Below are 20,822 nucleotides of genomic sequence, written 5' to 3' on the forward strand. Positions count from 1 at the left end.
CTACATCCATACTCGGCAAGCCACCTGACGGTGTGTGGCGGAGGGTACCTTGAGTACCTCTATCGGTTCTCCCTTCTATTCCAGTCTCGTATTGTTCGTGGAAAGAAGGATTGTCGGTATGCCTGTGTGTGGGCTCTAATCTCTCTGATTTTATCCTCATGGTCTCTTCGCGAGATATACGTAGGAGGGAGTAATATACTTCTTGACTCTTCGGTGAAGGTATGTTCTCGAAACTTTGACAAAAGCCCGTACCGAGCTACTGAGCGTCTCTCCTGCAGAGTCTTCCACTGGCGTTTATCTATCATCTCCGTAACGCTTTCGCGATTACTAAATGATCCTGTAACGAAGCGTGCTGCCCTCCGTTGGATCTTCTCTATATCTTCTATCAACCCTATCTGGTACCGATCCCACACTGCTGAGCAGTATTCAAGCAGTGGGCGAACAAGCGTACTGTAACCTACTTCCTTTGTTTTCGGATTGCATTTCCTTAGGATTCTTCCAATGAATCTCAGTCTGGCATCTGCTTTACCGACGATCAACATTACATGATCATTCCATTTTAAATCACTTCTAATGCGTACTCCCAGATAATTTATGGTATTAACTGCTTCCAGTTGCTGACCTGCTATTTTGTACTAAATAATAAAGGATCTATCATTCTGTGTATTCGCAGCACATTACACTTGTCTACATTGAGATTCAATTGCCATTCCCTGCACCATGCGTCAATTCGCTGCAGATCCTCCTGCATTTCAGTGCCATTTTCCATTGTTACAACCTCTCGATACACCACAGTATCATCTGCAAAAAGCCTCAGTGAACTTCCGATGTCATCCACCAGGTCATTTATGTATATTGTGAATAGCAACGGTCCTATGACACTCCCCTGCGGCACACCTGAAATCACTCTTACTTCGGAAGACTTCTCTCCATTGAGAATGACATGCTGCGTGCTGTTATCTAGGAACTCCTCAATCCAATCATACAATTGATGTGATAGTCCATATGCTCTTACTTTGTTCATTAAACGACTGTGGGGAACTGTATCGAACGCCTTGCGGAAGTCAAGAAACACGGCATCTACCTGTGAACCCGTGTCTACGGCCCTCTGAGTCTCGTGGACGAATAGCGCGAGCTGGGTTTCACATGACCGTCTTTTTCGAAACCCATGCTGATTCCTACAGAGTAGATTTCTAGTCTCTAGAAAAGTCATTATACTCGAACACAATACGTGTTCCAAAATTCTACAACTGATCGACGTTAGAGATATAGGTCTATAGTTCTGCACATCTGTTCGACGTCCCTTCTTGAAAACGGGGATGACCTGTGCCCTTTTCCAATCCTTTGGAACGCTGCGCTCTTCTAGAGACCTACGGTACACCGCTGCAAGAAGGGGGGCAAGTTCCTTCGCGTACTCTGTGTAAAATTGAACTGGTATCCCATCAGGTCCAGAGGCCTTTCCTCTTATGAGCGATTTTAATTGTTTCTCCATCCCTCTGTCGTCTATTTCGATATCTACCATTTTGTCATCTGTGCGACAATCTAGAGAAGGAACTACAGTGCAATCTTCCCCTGTGGAACAACTTTGGAAAAAGACATTTAGTATTTCGGCCTTTAGTCTGTCATCCTCTGTTTCATTACCATTTTGGTCACAGAGTGTCTGGACATTTTGTTTTGATCCACCTACCTCTTTGACATAAGACCAAAATTTCTTAGGGTTTTCTGCCAAGTCAGTACACAGAACTTTACTTTCGAATTCATTGAACGCCTTTCGCATAGCCCTCCTCGCACTACATTTCGCTTCGCGTAATTTTTGTTTCTCTGCAAGGCTTTGGCTATGTTTATGTTTGCTGTGAAGTTCCCTTTGCTTCCGCAGCAGTTTTCTAACTCGGTTGTTGTACCACGGTGGCTCTTTTCCATCTCTTACGGTCTTGCTTGGCACATACTCATCTAACGCATTATGTACGACGGTTTTGAACTTTGTCCACTGATCCTCAACACTATCCGTACTTGAGACAAAACTTTTGTGTTGAGCCAACAGGTACTCTGAAATCGGCTTTTTGTCACTTTTTCTAAACAGAAAAATCTTCCTACCCTTTTTAATATTCCTATTTACGGCTGAAATCATCGATGCCGTAACCGCTTTATGATCGCTGATTCCCTGTTCTGCGTTAACTTTTTCAAATACTTCGGGTCTGTTTGTCACCAGAAGGTCTAATATGTTATCGCCACGAGTCGGTTCTCTGTTTAACTGCTCAAGGTAGTTTTCAGATAAAGCACTTAAAAAATTTCACTGGATTCTTTCTCCCTGCCACCCGTTATGAACGTCTGAGTCTCCCAGTCTATATCCGGCAAATTAAAATCTCCTCCCAGAACTATAACATGGTGGGGATATCTACTCGAAATATTTTCCAAATTATCCTTCAGGTGCTCAGCCACAACAGCTGCTGAGCCAGGGGGCCTATAGAGACATCCAATTACCATGTCTGAGCCGGCTTTAACTCTTTGGAGCACGGTGGTATACATAGTATACCACCTTTTGAAAATTTTCTTGGCTCTTTGCACAGTGGTTTAACTGCACGACCACCACTCTAATATGCTCACCTAGTTCTCTACTTATCAGACAGATGGCACTCACTGCCTATAAGGAATCAGTTCCCGCCAAGAATTGCATAGATTACAACTGTGAAAGCTGCGTGCTGAGTTGTGCATGGTTTTTGCGTGTGAATAGTGGTTTATAACGAATTTCTTGTTGCGCCTGTGTTTTTTCCATATCTTGGACGTCACAGCTACGGTATGAACCCATGTATACATTCATATGCACAATCTTCCGTTATTTATATACAATTTATTTTGGTGGTATATTATTTGTACCACCGTGCATGTAGCAGTATTCTATTGCATTTCGTTTCCTAGTATAAAATTCGAAATCCTCCGCTACAAAGTTTAGTTTTTAATTGTGTTGTGACTTATTTTAGCTCTTTCTCCATTTTGTTTTGCTTACGTATTCTTTACTTGGATTCAGGCTGTTGTTTGAAAATGAAAATGTCAAGAAGAGGCTTACGAGATGAAGAAATCGAACGATTATTGTGTGAAATTCCATCAGACGAGGATTCCACTGTTGACACCACAGATGACGAATCTGATTATGAAGCAAGCATTGTTGCGGAGGCTATTGTGTCGTCTGAAGGCGAAGTTTCAGAGAGCGAGGAAGAAAGTGAGTCCACTCCGCCAAAACGCGCTGCTGACACAGCGCCAACTTGGGGACAACAATTCAATGCTACCTCAGGAATGCAGTTCGACAGTGAATCAGGACCAAGTGCTTTTATTAGGGACATTGATGATCCAGAACCTATCGATATATTCGAAAAAATATTTCCAAAAGAGCTAGTTGAGCTAATCGTTTTCCAAACAAATTTATATGCGACGCAATCTGGCAAGTCTTTCACTCCAACAACTGACAATGAAATACGAACTTTCCTGGGAATCAACATTTTGATGGGTATAAAGCGTATGCCAGCATACAGAGACTACTGGTCTAGTGCCCCAGAACTTCATGATCGTTATATTGCATCTCTGATGGCAGTAAATCGGTTTGGATGGTTACTGAGGAACATTCATCTGAATGATAACACATTGCATCCAGAAAAAGGACACCCAGGTTATGACAAACTGTACAAGCTGCGACCAGTGATCAAGATACTATCTGAATCTTTTTCCAAGTGTTACCAACCCAGCAAACACCTAGCAATTGATGAGTCAATGATCAAATTCAAAGGCCGCAACAGTATGAAACAATACATGAGAGATAAACCCATAAAGCGTGGTTACAAAGTGTGGATGCTGTGTGACAAGACCTCTTACAACTTGAAATTTGATATTTACACCGGAAAAGTAGGTGACACAGTGCAAACAGGCCTTGGGGAGCATGTAGTGCTGAGTTTGTCCTCTGAACTCGTAAATAAAGGCCATTATCTTTATTTCGACAACTATTTCAATAGCTATAACTTGTTGGCTGGTTTACAGCAGAGAAACATATATGCCTGTGGGACAGTTCAACCAACAAGGAAACATTTACCCAAATTAAAAACAGACAAAGAATTAAGCAGAGGTGAATTTGACTGGAGGGTCAGCAACTGTGGCATCCTCTACTTGAAGTGGAAAGATAAGAGAGCTGTTCATCTCCTTTCAAATTTTCACAGTCCTGAAGTTACTACAGTGACTCGCCGTGAAAGAGATGGTTCACGCATAGAGCTACCTTGTCCTCAAGCAGTGATGGATTACAATGCACACATGAACAATGTCGACAAGTTCGACCAACTGAAAAAATCATATGAAATAAGCCGGAGAAGTAAAAAGTGGTGGCACCGAATATTCTTTCACCTGCTTGATGTCAGTATCGTCAACAGCTATATAATTTGGAAGGAACTAGGCGATAGAGAAAAAATGACTGCCAAAGTCTTCAGGATGAGTATCCTGCAAAGCTTAGTAACCCAGAAAACACCATTGAGGCCATCTAGACTTCATGAGAGTCAAGTCCACGTAAAGAAAAACAAGCCATATGTTTCCTCACGCCAGCGTCTCGACAATTCATCCCACCAGCCAGAGCGTACTACCGCCAGACGTTGTGCGAAATGCAGTACAAAAAAGAAGCAAGTGCGCACTTTCTGGATGTGCGCTGAATGCAAAGTGCCTTTGTGCCTTAGCAAAACAAAAAGGTGCTTTCAAGATTTTCACAAAAAGGAATAAGAAACATATTTTATTTGTAAGGTTTGTAATTTGATTTTGTATTGTAAATGACCAATTGCCAGAAATAAAATTATTTTACATTAATTATACTAATTATTACTGCTTAGAGTAGAATTTAAAGGTGAGTTACAAGCACAAACCAAGATATCTCAAAAACTTTAGGTACGGCCCTAAGTGGCATGGTGGTATATTATATATACCACCATCTAAAACCAAAATCAATACAATAAAAAATTTTAATTCATGTTTTCCTTTATTAGCAACCCCACCAGACATAGAAAATGCATGTTTTATTAAAAAATTAATTAAACATAAAATCTGTGCATCAAAGAGTTAACCGTGACCCGTGACCTTCACCCAAATCATTTCACATTTCGGATCTCCGTCAATTTCCTTCGATACTATTGCACTTCTTATCGCTATAAACACGCCTCCCCCTTCACTGTCCAGCCTGTCTCTGCGGTATACATTCCAATCTGAGTCTAGGATTTCATTACTGTTTACGTCTGGTTTCAGCCAACTTTCTGTCCCTAGTACTATATGGGCGTTGTGACCGTCTATTAATGAGAGCAGTTCTGGGACCTTTCTGTAGACGCTCCTGCAGTTTACTATCAGCACATTAATATTGTTATTCCCTGTTGCATTTTGCCTACTCCTACCTTGCCGCGTCTCAGGAGGCGTCTTGTCGGACCTAGGCAGGGGATTCTCTAACCTAAAAAACCCCCATGTGCACTCCACACGTACTCCGCTACCCTTTAAAGAGGTCATCGCAACGAGCGACGGCATCTCAAAATGGGAGTTCGAGAACCTTCGACGTTTGGAGGCCAAAATCAGCGTGATCTTCCACAAAAATCACAATAACGCCATCGGAGTACCGGTACTCGAGATCGTTAGCATAGCGCCTCACAACGTCAGCGCACAGCACTTCATTCACCAGTTTTATGTACACATTGGTACTAAGGATCGAAAAATTAACACCGAGAACATCTCCAGATGGGAGATACATTTCGTCCCATATAAACGGTTCTAATTCACACGCTTTCGGTCGTTCATGAACCAAAGGAAACATTGATTTAAGCGTGGCTTGGCGATAGGAAAACGCCATGGTAGTCGGTGAATTCGTATACGAAAACAAGCCACTGCGCCGAAGTAAACAAATGCGCGATCGCTGGTAAGCAGCACAACAGGCGAGAACCTAGCAAGGCGCGCTCGCCCCACCACTGCCGAAAGCAGGCTGAACTATTCGTGTCACGCTGCACGCAGTTACAGCTTTGCCAGAGGACCGTTTTTCAAATGGCATTTCTATTAGATCTGTTGGTTGACTAGGTTTTGCTACATACATTTTTGTCTTGAACTGGGATTAGGAAACGCACGCCGAACGTTGTGGCATTTATTCTCCACCCTGCATACGTGAAAGAAAAACGGAAAGAGTTGAGCAACAGACATGTCAAATAGTGGCTACTCCAGCCACCAAAACAACTCTCTTGTGTGAAAGCAGGCAAAAGAATTCAGAAGCAGGAATGACGTTCATTTCACAGAGTACTCGTAACACTGAATGCACTCTATACGTTTGAGCAAATTCCAGCGCCAAGAAAGCGCCATATTACTACGATGCATCAGATACATCAGAGAACTTACATCGCCATACCTCGTCTAGTGTTCTTTCTACTGCTTTTCTTGTGATTTTCTTTCATCCTCATCTTATCATCATCTTCTTCTTCTACTTCTTCCTGTCCCTTGTATGAAAGCTGTGCACTGTTTTAGCTCACTCATTTGCTGATATTGAAACCCTTGCCGCTATCTCACGCCTATTAACCACTTGAACTACTTGTTACTCTTCAGTTCTGGTCACGCAAGGGAGAGCGCCACGGGGGAACCAATACGCAAACTCCCCGTTGTCTTATTTATTGCTGCTACAATCTTCCACACCATCTGATCAAAAGAACCCAGATACCTACCTATTGGTGAGCACTAAAAAGGGTGACACCCACTATTCGCCAACATGACGGCTTGAACGCTGCTGGAAACAATTTCAGGAGGGTGCGTTAATGCCTGTGCAGGATGGTAGCCCGTCCTTCCTCAAAAGCCGAAATCAGAGACGGTTGTGAAGATGAACCCAAGGGTCTAGAGCGAAAGTGACGATCTAACTCATCGAGGAGCTGTCCCATTGGCTTAAGGTTGTGACTATGGACAGTTAAGTAATGTTCTGGAACTTCGTTGTTCACAAAACACTGCTAAACGGGCTCTGCTAAATAACAAAACGCATTGTTACGCTGATAAAAGCGGTCATTCTCTCTGAACATTTCTTCTACTATACACAGTACAAAATTCGGAAAATATATTCATTTCTTTCTGCATACATCGTATGCTACAGCCCATCCTCCACGCAGCAGGGAAAGCTATAATAGGAATAGGGTTCGTTACGCATACGAAGGTAAGGCAGAGAGTGTTACTGAACAGTTCAGTGATAGGACTGTTTTTTCAGAATCGACAGCATACCATCACCGACAATGATTGTTTGGGTACATATGCCGACGTGGCAAGCTGAAAACGAAGAGGCAGGAAAGTATGCGAGGATACTGGAAGGGTAATACAGTGCGTAAAGGGAGATAAAAATCTAATAGTCGGGGGACTGGAATGCAGCTGTATGGGAAGGGGTAGAAGAAACGGTTACAGGAGAATATTGTCCTGGGACAAGGAACGAGTGAGAAAGAAGACTACTTGAGTTCTGTATCAAGTTTCAGCTAGTAATAGCGAATACTCTGTTCAAGAATCACAAGAGGAGGAGGTATAACTGGAAAAGACGCGGTGATTTCAGTTAGATTACATCATGGTCAGACAGAGATCCCGAAATCAGGTACTGGATTCTAAGGCGTACCCATGAGCAGACATAGACTCCGATCGAAAATCAGCAGTGATGAAGAGCAGGCTGAAGTTCCAGAGATTAGTCAGGAAGAATCAATACGTAAGGAAGTTGGATATGGAAGTACTAACGAATGACGAGATACGGTTGAAGTTCTCTAAGGCTATAGATACAGCAATATGGAATAGCTCAGTAGGCAGCACAGTTGAAGAGGAATGGACATCTTTAAAAATGCCAAGCACAGAATAGAAAAACATAGGTACAAACAAGGTAACTGCGAAGAACCCATTGGTAACATAAAAATAATTTCAGATGATCTATGAAAGCAGGAAGTACAAAAATGTTAATAGAAACGCAGGAATACAGAAATACAAATCGCTGAGGAGTGAAATAAATAGGAAGTGCAGGGAAGCTAAGACGAAATGGTTGCAGGAAAAATGCGAACAAATGGAAAAAGAAATGATTGGCGGAAGAACTGAGTCAGCATACAGGAAAGTCAATACAACCTTTGGTGAAAGTAAAAAGAAGGGTGGTAACAGAAAGAGTGCAACGGGAATTCCACTGTTAAATGTAGAGGAGAGAACGGATATGTAGAAAGAGTACATTGAATATCTCTATGACGGCAAGATTTGTCGAACGTAATAGAAGAAACAGGAATCGATTTAGAAGTGGTAGAGGATCCAGTAATAGAATCAAAATGTAAAAGAGCTCTGGAGAAGATCAAATAAGGCAGAAGGGATGGATAAAATTCCATCTGAAATTCTAAATTCATTGGCAGGAAGTGGAAACAAAACGACTATTCACCTTGGTGTATGAGTTTGGTGTAATACCATCTGACTTTCGGAAAAAAAATCATCCACACAACTCTGAAGACTGGAAGAGCTGACAAGTGGAGAATTATCGCACAATCAACTTAACAGCTCATGGCTCTCAGCACTATGGGACTTAACAGCTGAGGTCATCAGTCTCCCCCCCCCCCCCCCTTAACAGCTCATGCATCCAAGTTATTGAAAAGAACAATCCACAGGCGATTGGAAAAGAAAATTGAGGACGAAAAGAAGACTGCAAAAAGATGAAAAACGAAAATTGTAAGTGTACGACCTGTTTTAAACATCAGGTAACAGGTCTATAATTTGGCAATAAATAAATTAGGAAAGGCGAAGGGACGAAGATGAAGAACAACATAGCGGAGAGGGCTGTGAGACGACGTCAGCCAGTAGCAATGTGTCTAGGATGCCACCGAGATAGGAGCGGCATCTACACGAAGAGAACAAAAGGGACGCGCCGCCTAGCCAGGTCCGGACACTAGACGACGCGCACTAGAAGAGAGGTCGAGAAGAGTTGCACTAGAAGAACTACGACTTGTGAACAGTATCATTTACTTGCATGGAAATTGTATATACTGAAGGACATTGACTATTTGCTTGTCGCCAATTGCTCGCAACCAGTCTTTGTAAAGATGCTATGTTAAGAATTGTCAATCTACTTTATTGTAATAAAAACCATTAATGTGATTTACACCAGAGGAGCAATTCTGACGTTGTGGTTGATAATGGAAGCATGACTAAACAGGAATCAAGACACATTTATAGACATTATCGACGTGAAAAAACGCTTCAACTATGTAAAATGAGGCAAGATATTCGAAATTCTGACAAAAATAGGTTAAGATGTAGGGAGAAACAGGTAATACACAAAATGTACAAGAGCCAAGAAGGAATAATAAGAGTGGACGACCAAGAACGAAGTGCTCGGTTTAAGAATGGTGTAAGACAGGAATATAGTCTTTCGCGCGAACTTTTCAATCTGTAGCAATACTGGTACACGAGTGGGATTAAATGATATATCAGTGATACCATTCACTGATGACATTCCCGTCATGAGTGAAAGTGAAGAAAAAGTACATGATCTGCTGAATGGAATGAAGAGTCTAATGAGTACAGAATACGAAGCGAGAGTAAATCGAAGAAAGACGAAAAGAGTGAGAAGTAGTAAAAATGAGAACAGCGAGAAACGTAATATCAGATTTGATCGTCACGAAGTAGATGAAAACAACTAGGTAGACAAATAAACAATGACGAACGCAGCAAGGAGAACATCAAAAGCAGACTAGCGTTGCCAAGAGAAGTCTACTGGCATCAAACACAAGCCTTAATATGAAGACGAAATTTCTGAGAGTATACGTCAGGAGCACAGTATTGCATTGTAGTGAAATATGATCTGTGGAAAAAGTGGAACAGAAGAGAATCTAAGCATTTTTGGATGTGGAGCTATAGACGAATGTTGAAAATTAGGTGGAGTGATAAGGTAAGGAATGAGGAGGCTCTGCGCAGAATCTGAGAGGAAAGGAATATGTGTAAAACACTGACAAGGAGAAGGGACAGGATCATAGGACGTCTGTTAAGGCATCAGACAGTGACTTCCATGGTACTAGAGGGAGCTGTAGAGAGCAAAATCTCTAGAGGAAGGCAGAGATGGGAATACATCCAGCAGATAATTGAGGACGCAGTTTACAAATGCTACTATGAGATAAAGAGGTTGTCACACGAGAGGAATCAGTGGCAGGCCGCATCAAACCAGCCTGAAGACTGAGGAATAATAAAAAAAAAAATATAGCGCTGAAGGCACTACATGCTGAGCACTAAAGACACCCCCGTACCGTAGCACCATCTACTCTATGCCACTGCTCTGCAGTGTATTGTGCTGCCCCCAGGTAATTGGAGAAACGACTTCAGCGTGTTCGTCGCCACAAGAATGATGAATGAACCTCCCCCAATCCATGACAACGCAGGGCCACACAGTGTGCGCACCTTTCATCTGTTTGGCCCAATGAAGGGCGTACTCCACGGGTAGCAGTACGTGGATGATGGGAGGTTATTCATGTAGCAAGACGTTGGCTCTGACGTCGAACACTGGAGTGGTGCCATGCGGGCAAACAGGCCATCCTAGTAAGGTCGCACTGAAAGGAGATTATTTTGAAAAATAGGGATTTGTATCCAAAAGATTGAAAATAATGTGGTGCATTGGAATCGAGAGTAAAACCAACCTGCCTTCAAAAAAGATTTGTTGCGTTACCTACTGAATGCCCCTCGTCCACTATCCATTGAAAAGTATCTGGACACCCCTTGTAACGCGGATCTCACTCTCAGATGTCACGAGAGGCAAAACCGCCAATATAACAAGAGGCAGGGGTTATCGTGTTGTCAGTAGAGAAGCTGTAGCAGTGGAATGTATTCGTCAGGAGGGCTGAATAACCTCGTAATTGGAGTTGTCGTTGGATGTTACCAGACAAAGCTATCAGGAACAGTTCAGTACTTCTGAAGCTGCCCAAGTCAACTGTTGTGGATCGCGCTGTGAAGGGGATACGCAAAGGAACGACCACGGATAAATGAAGACATCATGTGCAGATGGCCAGGGACAGTCGAGCTTTAAGGGGCTCCGGAAAGGCTCAAAATCATGAAAAGTTCAATTTTTACTTTTTTGCGTTTTCTGAATCTGCAGACTATTACCTTTTAATAGATATATAATTAATTCAATTCCGAAGACTACAACTATTTTTAATTTTTTTTGAAATGTGTTCTACATGGGCGTGACCCACTGTGGCGCTGTTAAACTGCTGTCAAATGGTGTTATTATAAACGTCCGTGTTCATCAGGTACATTTTAGTGATGTGAGATAAAGTATGTGTTGTGGCTAACCTGTGATGGTTCAATATATATCGCTGGTGTGATTGTCGATTGTTTCATGTTTATTTACTCTGTCGTTATCTCGAAAATATTCGTAATTAATTCTGTTTCTTGAGTCTCTGTTTTGTTGATGTATAATAATGAGTAAAAGTAAAGTTATTAGAAATCCTCTGAAGGCTTTTAAGGAAAGGAGAAATGTTGGAAAGCCAAAGGTATGTGTTATTACTGTAAATAATAACATTCTAACATGGTACGAGCGATGCTTACTTTAGACAAGGAACGCCTTCGGGCTGCAGACAGGGCTGTAAAGATTCTAGAAATACAAGCAAGAGTAAACAGGAGGAGGAACAAGAGGAAGCTGGAGGAGGAGTTTGCAGAGGATGAAGATAATCCATCCTACGGACCTGGAATGCACTAAAAAGTTAATCCAATCTTTGTCGCTCGATTCCCAAAACTTTTATTTTCTCATACTAATTACATGTTTTCTAAGGATCTTCCAAACATATTTGTTTCAAACTTTCAGTAAATGTTACACAGTACCTTCTGCATTATTTAACACAGCCTTTTTCCAAAAAACTGTATATTTTTGAATATATAAATAAAAAATTGCAAAAAAATGTTGTGAATTTTCATTACAATTGAAAAAAATCATCTTTAATAACTGAACTAAAATTTTGTAAAATCCCTGTGTTAAGTTGTAGCCCATATTCCAATAAATAATCTGTAAAAACTTCAACTTCCTACCTCAAATATTTTGTGAGGAAAGATGTAATTTATAAGCGTTATTTTAACATTGCAAGTATAGGGCGTTCCGGAGCCCCTTAAAGAGGATGGTTGTAAAAAAATCGCATGAAATCTGTGGAAGAGATTACTTGTGCGATCACAAGTTCTATCTGAAGTCCAGCGCAGTAACTGTGCATAGGGAGTTAAAAGGAATGGGGTACAGGTCCCGGGCAGCTCCTCCAAAGTCAAACATATCTATAGTGAATGCTAAGCGAGGCAGTTTTTAGAAATAAACAGCGTGCAAAATGTAATCGGTAATCTAGTCTCTTCTCTCTGCAGCGATTCTGTCTCGGCGCTGGGTATTTTCTGCATTTTCCGTCTCAAGACACTTGCCTCTATTACACTGAATGAATGAAGCTAAGTTTTATAACTACTTTTAGCAAATCCCTCTCGAGGAGTGTTAGTAGGAGACCAAAAAAAGGTACAACGATGGATCACAGTATGGTGGATGCAGGAAGTTTAGATCGATGATAAATCAATGTCCCGAAACAGATCTATTCATCATGTACTTGCAAACAGTGCTGCTGGGGCAGCACGTGGTATGGTCACCTTGGTGGATACTCTACATTTGCGACATTTGGTGACTGGAAACGATAATCTGGACTGATGAATCACGCTGTATCCTCTGTAGCAACCCGATGGAAGGTCGGAGACAGAACAGGTGCCACGCTGCCCTCACGTCGGCGATGGCAGATCTTACCTGATTTCATTTCTGAGGCCAGGAGAGATTTAAATGGCATAACTAGGCTTGTAGATGGAATTAAAGGTAAAATTCGCAAGCATAGCGTAAAAGGCAATTTCAGGGTTAGGGTCTTGATTGTTAGTCCAAGTTTGCAAAGAATCCCATGTTTTGCTTCTCAATTAAAAAAGCCTCCTTATCCTCCGAATAATAATTATTATTCTCCACATCTGATTCATAAATATGTTATGGTTATTAAATGTTAACGTAACTTTGAAACTGAAATAATTTGTTAATCTGGCATTTTATTGATACTTATAAGGTCATTGTCAGGCATTTCACCATTATAATTATTATTATTATTTATCAAACTATTATTGGTCATGATGATTTCTGAAGTTTTTAAATAGAATTAATTTATGAAATCTCGTATTACAAGTAATTTAGTAGTTAACAGGACTGAAGCAAGCTTCTTTTTATCAAAGTTCATTCTTAGTAACAATAAGCTTTAGCCACTGCTGCTGCCAATTGCTGTAAGCCACTTGAAAAAAGACAGTCATCTAAAGAGGTGAGTCCAAAACATAGGGCCAAAACAGACAGTGACGCTCCGCAACATGTCATGTACTCTAATCCGGTAAATTCCGTTGCACAAGCCAGATTCTGTATCACCTGTAAATTCTTATTCTGATACGCAGTCACGTAGCTGAGGTGTTTATTGTTACAGGTTCATTTGTTCCTGCAGTTTTTCATATTTAAATACGCAGTCAGATAGCTTATCCAAATGTTGGTTTTAAGTTTTTCATGTACCAATCTGTCGAGGACTTAAAAGACAGTGAATCTGACACTCATAAAACACGCACACAGTGTTACACGGGTTAGGTTCCGATTACTGATAGCTCAGGTTGCTTATAGAGTCCAGTTTCACAGACGAACAGATGCTTTATTTGTTGTAGATACGTTACACACCGTGTTATAGTGTACCACGCGGTAGCCAAGCAGAATATCACGTTCGTTTGTATGCTGCTTGTTCTGTGTGTTGGTGCCGTGTTGCTAGGGCCTCCCGTCAGGTAGACCGTTCGCCTGGTTCAACTCTTTCGAGTTGACATTACATCGGCGACTTGCGCGCCGATGGGGATGAAATGATGATGATTAGGATAACACAACACCTAGTCCATGAGCGGAGAAAATCTCCGACCCAGCCGGGAATCGAACCCGGGTCGTTAGGTATGACACACATTCGCGTTGACCTCTCAGGCACCAAGGGGTGACTGTCTGTTGGTAATATATATAAATAAATCTCAGTGACAGCTGTCTTCTTGGAACGCAACTCCGTTACAGACACAATTTTGAAGGCTATGTATTTCGCCACCACCTATCGGAACTTCATGAAAGTATAGGACTGAAGTTGGAATGTTCCAAAACGTGCCATAATATATTATGTATTTAATGAACCGAAACTGGCCGAGAAAGAAAAATCTCCGAAGGGCAAATTCAATGTCACTTAAGAAAACATATTTACATATTTATTTAATCATTATTTATTCATATTTACATATTTATTTAATCATTTACCCACTAGATAAAGCTGTAATCTGTTGCATAATATAAGGTTGATTAAGATCCCGTATGACTTTTCCGTTATTGCAAATCTTTAAATAGTTATACAACTTCCATATTAATGACTGGGTTACATGAAGTCGAGGACACCGACACAATTAAATCCTCCTAAACGACATTTACCCGTAGGCGAAGGATACAATCAGAGTACCTTTTCATGAACAGGTGATTACTGACCAGTCGAGACACACAGGGCCTTTTTGTTGTGTCTACACAAGACAGCCTAGACACAATGAGAGGAAGCCGAAAAGCACGCGCTTAAACTCACGCAGGCTGGCGTGAGGTCTGAAACAGGATACGTAATTAATGCTATAAAGAAAAGTACGTAGCTTCTGGAATACTTAACTTTAATCCACATTTGTAGAACATCGCTCTTGATGATACATTAATAGAATCTCAGTATAAATTGAATACGGCGCCTTGCTAGGTCGTGGCAAATGTAGCTGAAGGCTATGCTAACTATCGTCTCGGCAAATGAGAGCGTAGTTGTCAGTGAACCATGGCTAGCAACGTCGGCTGTACAACTGGGCGAGTGCTAGTACGTCTCTCTAGACCTGCCGTGTGGTGGCGCTCGGTCTGCAATTACTGACAGTGGCGAACGCGGGTCCGTCGTATACTGGCGGACCGCGGCCACCTAGCAAGTGTGGTGTCTGGCGGTGACACCACACTTTTGATATATAAATATCATTTCATTTTTCATTTATTTATCAAGCGACTCGAAAACAAAAGCCTAAATTCCTTTGCATGGAGTGTCTTTGGATTTCTGCTCGCACACCAGCAGAGATAAAAACCGCACTAAGTACTCGTTCCACGACTTGATCCACTATTATGTGCTATAGCACGCCGACGGATGGACCTGGCGACCACAAAGATGTCCGTATTCATTCTATACAGTTCTCAACAATTCCACCGAAACGGAATGAGACATTGTACCAGTTGTTCGTCACAGCAGGAGAGCATTTCTATAGAACGCGACCTGGCATTGAGCATTTGCACTATTAAACCAGGAAAACGTCCCTACGGAAGGTGTCTCAACAGTTACATCAGGAAAGAGCAGCAATTTCTTTGAGAGTACAAAGAGAGCAAGCAGTATAATCGAGCAGAATCAGATTGTAACTCAAATGGTATCATACGGAACCTGTGAGAATCGATACTTGGCAACTAAATATATCACTCTCCACACAGGAGTTCCATGTCTATCAGCTGACTGACTCAAGCACGAGTTTCACAATTTAGTAACTTTCGGCTAATGCAAGTGGGCAGCTAACAACAATGGGAGCTGTTGGTAGCCTAGGGGCTTTCGATTAAAAGATAAGGTGAATATTAATAGATAAATTCGAAAGTATTGCCAATATTCTGTACTGTTAGCATATTAGCATCGGGTTCAATAACTGGTGTCAGTTTCAGATGCAAGGTGTAAAGTAAGTTTAATCCACTATCGCCCATAGCTTTATTTGGGTGACGAAGTAGTTTCATAGAGATTAGTTGATATTACTGTGAGGCTGTTTCTGCAAAAGAGCTACAGTTTATTTATGGAATAAAACGAAATGAAGTAAAAACAACAGAACAAGGAAATGTTAAAGAATGCTTCGTCTCATTAGCCTTGTTATTATTAATGCAAGAGCTAAAACTGCGATGTCAGCTCAGTATATTTCAGCGTCATCAAGGACGGCGTATTATTAGGAGGCAACAGTAATACGCGTGTCCAGAAAAAAGTGTTTCGAAGGATGTCGTAAGACACAATATTATCAACAGATAGAGGTACAATATATAAATTATTGTCAAAGATAGAAGCAAAAGTAAAAAATGGTACAGCAAAAGTTTCAGAACAGTCAACTGGTCAGCGTACAATGTAGTCACTTGATGGAGACGGGTCCGGCCACACAGTGGAGTTAGATCAAGGACTATAACAGTTCCCAAATCTGGCCGACTCTGCTTCGGTCTTACATCACTTCAGTAAGCTGTACGGTAGATAACGCGGATGATCATTGGAACAGTTGGTGGCCCTAGATACAAAGCTTAAGATTTAATTCTTTCTTTGATAGTGTAGACATGTTTACATAACTTCCTTGCCACTGTTGTAATACCGGTTCCCGTCAGATCACAGAAGTTAAGGGGCTCCGGAACGCCCTATACTTGCAATGTTAAAATAACGCTTATAAATTACATCTTTCCTCACAAAGTATTTGAGGTAGGAAGTTGAACTTTTTACAGATTATTTATTGTAATATGGGCTACAACTTAAATCAGGGATTTTACAAAATTTTAGTTCAGTTATTAAAGATGATTTTTTTTCAACTATAATGAAAATTCACAACATTTTTTTTGCAATTTTTTATTTATATATTCAAAAATATACAGTTTTTTGGAAAACGGCTGTGTTAAATTATGCAGAAGGTACTGTGTAACATTTACTGAAAGTTTGAAACAAATATGTTTGGAAGATCCTTAGAAAACATGTAATTAGTATGAGAAAATAAAAGTTTTGGGAATCGAGCGACAAAGATTCGATTAACTTTTTAGTGCATTCCAGGTCCGTAGGATGGATTATCTTCATCCTCTGCAAACTCCTCCTCCAGCTTCCTCTTGTTCCTCCTCCTGTTTACTCTTGCTTGTATTTCTAGACTCTTTACAGCCCTGTCTGCAGCCCGAAGGCGTTCCTTGTCTAAAGCAAGCATCGCTCGTACCATGTTAGAACCTATCTTCATTCCCATATTTCTAAATACCTTGCACCTTACAATGTTGCCATCATTGAAAGTCGCAACAGCATCATACACACCAAAGTGAAGTGTTTCTATTCCAACAAATACAGTCTTGGGGATTCTCGACCATATAACACTATTTACACTTTCATTGGGGTTTTGAGTTTTTCCGTGAATACACTTTTTCAACAGTTCAGGTGCTGCTAAGTCTCTGAAAATAGGTTAGCCACAACACATACTTTATTTCACATCACTAAAATGTACCTGATGAACACGGACGTTAATAATAACACCATTTGACAGCAGTTTAACAGCGCCACAGTGGGTCACGCCCATGAAGAACACATTTCAAAAAAAAATTAAAAATAGTTGTAGTCTTTGGAATTGAATAAATTATATATCTATTAAAAGGTAATAGTCTGCAGATTCAGAAAACGCAAAAAAGTAAAAATTGAACTGTTCATGATTTTGAGCCTTTCCGGAGCCCCTTAAGCGCTTTCTTGCTGGGCTAGCACCTGGATGGGTCACCAGGCGGTCTGCCGAGCGATGTTGGCAAGCGGGCTGCACTTAGCCCTTGTGAGGCAAACTGAGGAGCTACTTGATTGTGAAGTAGCGGCTCCAGTCTCGCAAACTGACATACGGAAGGAAAAGTGGTATGCTGACCACATGTCCCTCCATATCCGCATCCAGTGACACCTGCAGGCTAAGGATGACACGGCTGCCGGTCGGCACCGTTGGGCCTTCCAAGGCCTGTTCGGACGGAGAGGAGTGCACATGTTTAGGAGGCCATGTGCTGAGCACTTTGTTTGCGGGAAAGCTGACTATGTTGTAATGCGTGCTACAGAACAGACAGCTTCTACACAATCTAGAAGTACGACTGCTTAGAAAGAGACTATTTACGAGCTGAATGATTTCTCCACAATAGTCTCACGCTTAAAATTGTGGCCTCACAAGAACAGATTATCAGCGTACTCATAGTGCTAACAGTATTGGGCTAACAACTATTTCTTATAAAATCAATAACTCAGTGATTTGAATTAGGCAATATTTTATTGTTACATGTGGATCATCCCGAAAGTAGCTGCAAGTAGACTGCGCGAAATCGTAATTCGATCAGGTGCAAATATTCATTATCACAACAAGCATATTTCAAGCATAGCATAGAGTTTTGACCTGTCATCGGAAAGCAGAGTTCTCTAAGATTTGAAATTAGCATGCTAGAAAGATAGATTTTCGTAATGAACCGTAACCTAACGTCAGACCGCGATCATTTTTAATCCACCTGGAAGCTGAAACTGTATTACACGTAATGAAACTTCCAGTCTTGCATTTATAAGAATAATTTAGCATTGACGTCAAATTAAAGGCTGTGGTAGGCTATAAATGACTTAATGATTGATTACGTTCAACTACGGGATTCTATACACTGGTAAACTATGTAAAGAGGTTAATCAAGAATGTTTGACAATGCTGTATACTCGCAGAAACTGGACTGCAGATGTACAATTCACAAAATTTGTTGTCAGTGGCTGTGCTGCACATTTTGGGTTTGTATGTATGTGTGAGTGGGTGCTTGTGTGTGTGTGTGTGTGTGTGTGTGCGTGTGTGTGTGTGTGCGTGTGTGCATGTGTGACTGCGTGTGCGTCTGTGTGTACGTGATGGAGACAGACAACAGAGACAGACTGGCCGCACGGACAGAGACGGTGATCGATACATGTGTAGTTAATGAGGAACATAATTACACGTTGATGAACAGGAGATTAAAGCAGCAGCGATACTGACCAATTACGTCCTTATTATAAATTACACATACAAATTACGTCCTGCCACGAGTTGAGATCATCACGAGCTACAGAACAAGGGAGGCCATTTTTGCACTCACTGAAAGTAAAAAACATGTTTGTTTGTATATACTGTATAGAGTAATTTGGTGTTTTTCAATAACAACATCAAACATAAAGTCATAGTCATTACTGTTTCTGTTAAGAAAATGCAGAGTAACGCATTTCAAATAACCTAATTCTGAAATTATGTAATTCTTCGTGAGTGAGATGCCTGGCACAACAAATCTTTTATTTTTCGCTGAATTCCAATAGATCTTCGTGAAATGAGGCATGTGTGCATCAGTAGTTTCACTTGCTACCAATTTTTGCCCTGTGTGTTTGTTTCATGCACTTTGTCATCCATCTCTCTCTCTCTCTCTCTCTCTCTCTCTCTCTCTGTCTCTTTCTCTCCCCCCCCCCCTTTTTGTGTTATGGGGAAATGAAAATTGAGCCCAGCAGAAATGCGTTTGTTACGTGGGGGAGACAAGTTAGCTCAACAAGCATGTACCTAAGAGAAATACTGGAGATTTACGAGCGGTGACATGCAGGCGCTAACACACAATTAATTCATTGTTTTCGATACCAGCCAGTTCTTTGAAAGCTATAAACATTTGTCTGGAATAAATGTAAGTTTATTCTTTTTATATTCTGATGATACCATCAGATCAACATCACTATGCCGTTAGTGCTAATTTATCATTTTTACTTTAATTAATTCGTCTACCTGTACTCGACATAAAAATTTGATATTCAGTAATTAAAGAACACAGTTTTTCATGTGAGATTTTGTGACGTATTCTCTATGTTGATCGTACCTGACAAGCAGAAACTGTGTGGCGACAAAGACCTGAGGCCCTCAGCAGTCTGTGGTAAGTTTCATCCCTCCAATTGATCTCCCTGAGCACGCCTCAAACTTCTTCGCATTTCTTCGAAATTAGAAAGAGGGACAACGATTATGCTCCCAGACAATAGGTAACGTGGGTAATTTTAATACCTAACAAATTATCATCAACTTCTGAAAAAGAGTAGAAGATTTTCATCTCGATAATTATTATGAACCTGTAAAAGAAGTAAAGAACATAAATCACTCGAAAAAGAGTGCAAAACTTCTACGTTAGTAACAGTCGTAAGGTAGTGGAAAAGACTGAATTATTTCCCTTCGCCAATTTCTTCGTAGTCCTCTTTCTGATGTTATCAAGTCCTTACTTTCATTAATAATACTCATCGTAAGTTTCCTGTTCTCTTTGACAACTCTCAGCCCAAATTTAAGTAAGCTGTTGCTGGCTCTGATTAAATCCTCTAATAAATAAGTGTGCGTTCCTTTCTCCGAAACGGTTAGACCTAACAGCGTATACGAAAAAGTTAGCATTGAAGAAGCCAAAACAGGACGTGCACTTCAGCGACAAATATGTACTAGAGTCACTTCCGATATCGAACTTGGCTCACTTTCAATATTGCATAATTCACGTGAATAGCATTGTCATTGTTCGTTTTATTACGATATCATAATGTAACAGTGGGAGCTCCAACATCTAGACATATCCGAAATTCTATACTACAGTCGACTAAGTATATTTTTTTACAGATTTTTTATCCAGACTGAATATGATTTTCCTACCCAACATGAACGAACGTTTAACGGAAAATTAAATACCTCTGAAACAACTGCGATCATTTATGTTTCGTCCTGCGTCTGTTCCAACCCATCATGTCAGTTTTAACAGTAGGTTTCTATACTTCATTCTACTAAACAACTGTAGGATCTACAGTTTCATATAACAAAAAAATGGACCATTAGTAACAAAGTGGAAGTTACCTCACGGAGAAGTTGACGCTATGTTTTGCAACTGCTTAATCCTTTTCTGTGTGTCGTGCTGGTGCTGTAAGTTCGTATCGAAGTGTTTTACACCCATTAAATAC

Source organism: Schistocerca cancellata, chromosome 2, assembly GCF_023864275.1.
Source record: "Schistocerca cancellata isolate TAMUIC-IGC-003103 chromosome 2, iqSchCanc2.1, whole genome shotgun sequence".
NCBI lineage: Eukaryota > Metazoa > Arthropoda > Insecta > Orthoptera > Acrididae > Schistocerca > Schistocerca cancellata.